A 6274-nucleotide genomic window follows, 5' to 3' on the forward strand; every position below is an offset into this window, starting at 1 on the left:
AATGGGAAGCATTTGTACTGACCAGAAGTTAGGCTCAGAATCCAGATCTGAGTCCCTTGGGGTCTCTGTTGAGACTGGCTATGATAAGGAAGAGCATGGACATACATCCTGCCTCAACTCTCTCAAGGCCAAACACTAATGCACGCTTGTGTTAATACCTCTCCTGGCTTTTACATGCCTACAGTTCTCTGATCCAAGACCATTAGATGGGTGGTTTTTCTCATGAGTTCCTCTAGCACCATCTAATGAGCTAACAATTCAAATGTTATCAAACATTGCCCCCATCTAATTGCATGGGGCATTGCCTCTATTTATGTAGCACAATAAATATGCACTTTATAGAACAAATAAGAGCTACAGCCCCTTCCCCAGTGCTTGTAACTTATCTAACTAAGGACTCATATGGCCGCTAGCACTATAGAAAATAGATAAAAGGGAGATAGGCGCACAAGGGTACCATAAGTCAAACTATGCTGTTGCTTTGGTTTTTATGTATGCATCTTGGTGGCTTAGGGTTTGGGGGAGGCCTGTCACAGTTTCAGGGTAACTGAGCCGGTATTACCCCCTTTAAGGGCACCACTTAAGGCTTCCAGCTCCCAGCTGTCACCTCTCTTGGGTGGAGACACTGATCTTTCTCTCTCTTCTGATCAGGGCTTTAATGCTGCACAGCCCCCTGAGACACACTGCAATATCCCCAGCAAGCCAGTGCGCCTAAAGGCCAGCACCTGCACTTTGCTTTCTCTCTCAAGGCAATGAATAGTGTATAGCCAGCAATTATACATTACCACACAGCTCTACTAAGCAAGCACCTTTATTCTTACTGTAAAAGCACTACAGAGAAAACATATACAAAACAATAGAAGAACCTACACACATGCTAAAAGCAAATCAGAGGTCACCTCCATCTCCAGTCTAGGCACTCTGATGGGTGTCAGTCTTTCATACTTGACACCTGGGTTTGCCCCCTTGCTTACAATCCGTGTCTGTTTTTAGAACAGGAACCAGACCCCCGCAGGGCAGTTCAGCTGTTTCTTTAAACAGCTTGGGTCTTTGATCTCCAGTCTCCTGGAACCAGGTGATCACCAGTTAGGGTATGTCTACATTGCAATTAAAAACCAATGGCTGGCCTGTGCCAGCTGACTCAGGCTCACGGGGCTCAGGCTAGTGGGGTCTTTAATTGTGATGTAGGCGTTTGGGTTGGAGCCTGGGCTCTAGGATGCTGTGAGAGGGGAGGGTCCTAGAGCTTGGGCTCCAGCCTGAGCCCGAACGTCTACACCACAATTAAACAGCTGCTTAGCCTTAGCCTGTTAGCCTGAGTTAGCTGGCACGGACCAGCTGCAGGTGTCTAGCTGCAGTGTTGACCCTTAATGGCTCTCTCTTCAGGGTGCAGCTTCAAAAGGCTGGGTTTCTGCATAAGCGGGGTTGTGGAATTTTTATTAGCTACTGCCCAAGGATTCCTCAGGAAATTCACTTAACACATATTGTCCTAAAAGTGTATCTGGCACATTTCAAAAGCCATTTGAACTCCTTATACTTCCCCAGTCTCACATTGGGGTTTTTTGTTGTTGGGGGGGAGGGCTGTAGGCAAATTCAGTTTGCAGTCGCTACGCTACGATTATGAAGAAAAATGAAATAAGGATGGGAGTTGTGCCATGGATGCGCATGCCCTTGGGATTAGGTTGAGGCACAGACCAGTTAAAGCTAATGCTTGTACTCTTGGGAACTGATTTTCAGAGGTGCAGAGTACCCACAACTTCCACTGACTTTGATAGAAGCAGCAGGTGGGGCTCAGTGTCTTTGAAAATCAAGCACTTGAGTCTAACGTTCTGCGCCTAAATTATTGGGCTGATTCTCAAAGATGCAGAGCACCTGCAACTCCCACTGACTGCTAGTCCTATAATTAAATCTGGTTCACTCCACTGTATTTAAGAATGCATCCTCCCAGCCCATCAAAACCCCATTATTCAAGAGAGAAAAACCCTATCAATTATCAGCAGAGCTGAACAAGAGGCACATGAGCTAAGTTGTGTCCTGCTGCTCATGCTAACTACTGACCTATCAGAACTTGCTTACAGAAGGGCTTGAGTAAATGCAGCAATGGGAAGGCACCAGCAAGTGCTCTGTTGTGTAATTTCTCTCCCCAACATGGTACAACAAAAATAAAACGTGACTGAAGCCCAGTGACCTCCCATTGCTACAGTTGCTCCGGCGTTTGTAGAAAACAGTTGTTGACATGGAGATGGTGATTATGTTTTAAAGCAGGCACCAGGGATCCTATTATCATGTTTTATGACAATGGCTATATCATTACTAAACGCAACAGATGTCGAGTCAATAAAATAATAGCATGTTCAGTATCTGTTTTTACAACTTCAAAGTGCTTTACAAACATGATATATTAAGCTAATGTTTCCTCGTGATGCTGGTACACCACGCTGCCACTGTCCTGTTTCATTTTTTGGCTTCGACTTCAGCTGTTTGCATCAGCTGATCATAAACGACATCACCCAAAAGGAGTTTTTAAAATTTTCACCTTATTTTATGACTGGGCAGGACTCTGAATGGCTGAGGTTCTGGTTTCTTTATCTTGTCAGCTGTTCAGCAATCTGGTTGTCTGGCAGCTCTGCGTGGTACTGTGTATAATATGTCAATATGCTATTAATGTGGAAGCCTATTAGAGGGAATGGCTTGTTCCACATTTCAGTTCTTCCTATCACTTTATCACTCTGAAATCTCACCATCATTCTCAACAGAAATAATTTGTGCATGGAAATTGTTCCATGTTCTGATTCGCTGTTCCAAAATCTCTTTGTCTTAGACGTTCCCAGAAGAGCAACAAGAAAAGTAAATTTAAAATTGGACTAGACAGTGAACTGGGGAATATAGTGTCAGGTATAATCCTGCTCTGATAGCAGGGTGGTGTAGGGCACCGCATATTTTCCATCTCTAGTCTATTAAATAAGAGAGGAAAGTGTAAAAATAAATGAAATACATTATTTTAAGGTCACACATTAAGCATGGCAAAGGATTTACAAATGTTCTGTTAATTAAGTCATGTGGTACAGGGTAAATAATCCAAATCTAAGCACTGCAGCAGAAAAAGCAGCATTTCTGGGTTTCATGTTCCAGTCATCATTTTGCTCACCTCAGAGAATTGAGAGACTTCCATCCTTAGCCTTCACATGGAAATCACAATCAGCAACAGTCACATCACCCTGTATCACTGGCTCTCAAACTTTAAATAAATACACTCTCCTTCCAGGCCTATGCTTCTAAATGCAAAGGTCCAGAAGCTCCTTGCAATGGAGCAATAACAGCTTTATTGAATTTACAAACATAACAAAACTAGATATTCCATTATGTCAGTAGATGGCTCTATTTTTAATGGTCTATATACATGCCCATCAGAGATGCATATATGGATTTTTGTATAGATCTCTCGTATATCTCATTGTTGCAGAACTGAATAGTTCAAAAGTTTGTTTTTTAGATAGCCATAAAAATGTATTGGAAATTGCTAGATAACTTTCCTACTCCTTCACATCATGTGGTTTTGTTTTGTGGCCTGCCTTTCTGGAGGTACGTCCTCAAAGGGATTATTTCACTGACTTATGTGCTGGTTGTTTTACTGACATTCCCTGTGTCGGCCGGTCTTGTTTGGAATCATTGCTTATTTCTATTAGACTCTCTGGATCTGGAGATGTGAGGGTGGGATTTGTTTGCAACATCTATTTCCCGGGAGTTTATAGGAAATGATAGTTGTGGCAATAGAGTTATCCTAGTATACAAAAGGTAGTGCCAAGGTCGTATACAGCAGAAATACATGAGAAGGTCATAACCGTAGCAGTAAGGGTTCATATACAGTTGAAGTACATCTCTTGTTTTGTCATTACATCTTGATAGTATTCATAGATTCCAAGGCCAGAGGGCACCATTGTGATCATCCATTCTGACCTCCTCTACAGCACAGGTCATAGAACTTCTCCCAAATAATTCTTAGAGCAGATCTGTTGGGAAACCATTCAATCTTGATTTAAAAAATTGTCAGTGATGGAGAATCCACCACGACCCTTGGTAAATTGTTTGAATGGATAATTATTTTCACTGTTAAAAACTTCTCTCTTATTTCCAGACGGAATTTTTCTAGTGTCAGCTTCCAGTCATTGGATCATGTTCCCCATGTAAGTACGACTGTAATCAAATCACCCCTTCTCTTTGTAGACTCAAGGAGCTCAATCTATGTAGCTTATTTCTATAAGTTTGAATCTATTAATCATTCTCATGGTTCTTCTCTGAACCCTCTCCAATTTATCAACATCCTTCTTGAATTGTGGTAATATTCTTCTTGCTATTTCCATTGTTTAGTTTTTCCCTACACCTTTTCCACTACTGCTGATGTCAAACATATGGAAAACCACCCCTTACGTTACACACAGCATGATATGAAACTTTGTGCTGGACTGCTGCCCATGTCTTCTGTTGGTTTATCTGTCTACTCCAGCAATGCATTCCACAGGTCTCTTATCCCAGTATCATCTTGGTGATTTTGACATCTGCTTCTGCTTTGCTATTAGACTGGCTTTCATGCAGAGGGAATGTGGCATGTTTAAACTCCGCTGACATAGCAAACTGTGCAAATCACTGACAGGCAAGCAGAGGTCTATTTTCTATAATTACTCTCTCTGGAATTCCATGCTGGGCAAACCATTTTTGTGGCATTTAACAGAAGCGTCTGCTACTGCCTGAAAGGGATCTGCTGTATTTCCCAAAAGTTAGAATAGATTTCAGCCATCACAAGGTATTCTTGATTGCTCACTGTACATAAATCCTTGGCTACCTTGCTCCAAGGTCGGTCAGGTATTTCATGCCTCATAAGTGGTTCTCTTTGTTGACTGGCTGGGAAGTAATGCTGCACAGACATCAAGACTGCTCATATTTCTCCATTATAGGACAACTGGGATTTTGCTTTGCTTCATCCCCAGTATGACTCATAACACATGTATGTCAGAAATTCTGGGCACGCTGCTTTTCAGTATTATGATCCTACTGCAATTATAGAGAACGTAATTTTGTAATAACAGCTCCAGACCAATTATTCAAAAATTTGAGTAAAGTCTTTTTCGTGTCTAGCTTGCAAATGGTCATTCCATCATGAAGTGCAGTATCAGCTACTACATATTTGGAGGTGTCATTGTCATTCCTAGTTTGATATGCTCCTACTGCTGTGTGCATATGCCTAATGACTTGTGCATTTAGTGCTGTACAGTGACCACATTTGCTTTTCAGGTTTTCTCCCACTTACGGGTATTGTTGAACCTTATTTTGCTGTTTTGATTTTTATTTTAAATCTGTGCATGGTGTATGCTGCTCTGGCATATGAGTGTTGCCAGCTCTCATGGTTTTATCCTGATATTTTTCCTGATACCCCCTGCTCCTGGAGACAAGTGATTCTATGAGTTCAGGAGGATATTTTTTTAAAATAAGATTCTAGTTCCCATGATTGTGAAAAAAATTTGAATATGAAAACACTAAAGGCTGCAAAGGCAGAAGTCAAATAAATAGAGCCCCAAAATTATTTTAAAAGTGTCATGATGTTAAACCAATCTCATGAGTCATGACCTACAAAAATCATGAGATTTCCATGCATAGAGTTGGAAATACTGCAGCAACATGATTGACTTCCAGCACTGATATCTGCAACATAAGGACTCTGGTTTCTTACCTTTGGTGCCCCAAAATATATGATCTCTAGTAAATTGAGCTCTATGTCAGATGGGCATGATGCAGCTAACTGGCATAGTCTTCTTGCATATTGATCTTATGGTTTCAGTTTTATCAGATGTACTGAAAATGTATATTACTTTCAGGTAAAAAGGGCTAGATCCATATGCAGATTTAGGTGTCTAACTGCCACGTCAAATGCCTAAGTCTAAAATTTAGATTCCACTGGCTCACCCACTGCCTAGCCCTGTAGACACCTCAAGTCCCTAGTTGTGTAAGTTTTCACTGATAAAGTCCTTTAGGTGCATAAAAATCTGTTGCTGGATATGCGCACAGACGCCTCAGTCCTGACATCCAGGTACCTAAGCCACGGTAGGATACTCAGATGAGGCATTCCCCACCTAGCTCACTGGGAGGCCTAAGCCACTAGGCATTCTCAGAAGACACCTAACAGATTGGACCCTAATGAGGAGTTGGAGGAAGTGCTAGTACCCTGTTTATAACTCATTTTTCAGTTCACTGGCAGTTCCCCAAAATCAGAAGAAAATTCAAT

The sequence above is a fragment of the Chelonia mydas genome, chromosome 11 (assembly GCF_015237465.2).
Source record: "Chelonia mydas isolate rCheMyd1 chromosome 11, rCheMyd1.pri.v2, whole genome shotgun sequence".
NCBI classification, from domain to species: Eukaryota; Metazoa; Chordata; order Testudines; family Cheloniidae; genus Chelonia; species Chelonia mydas.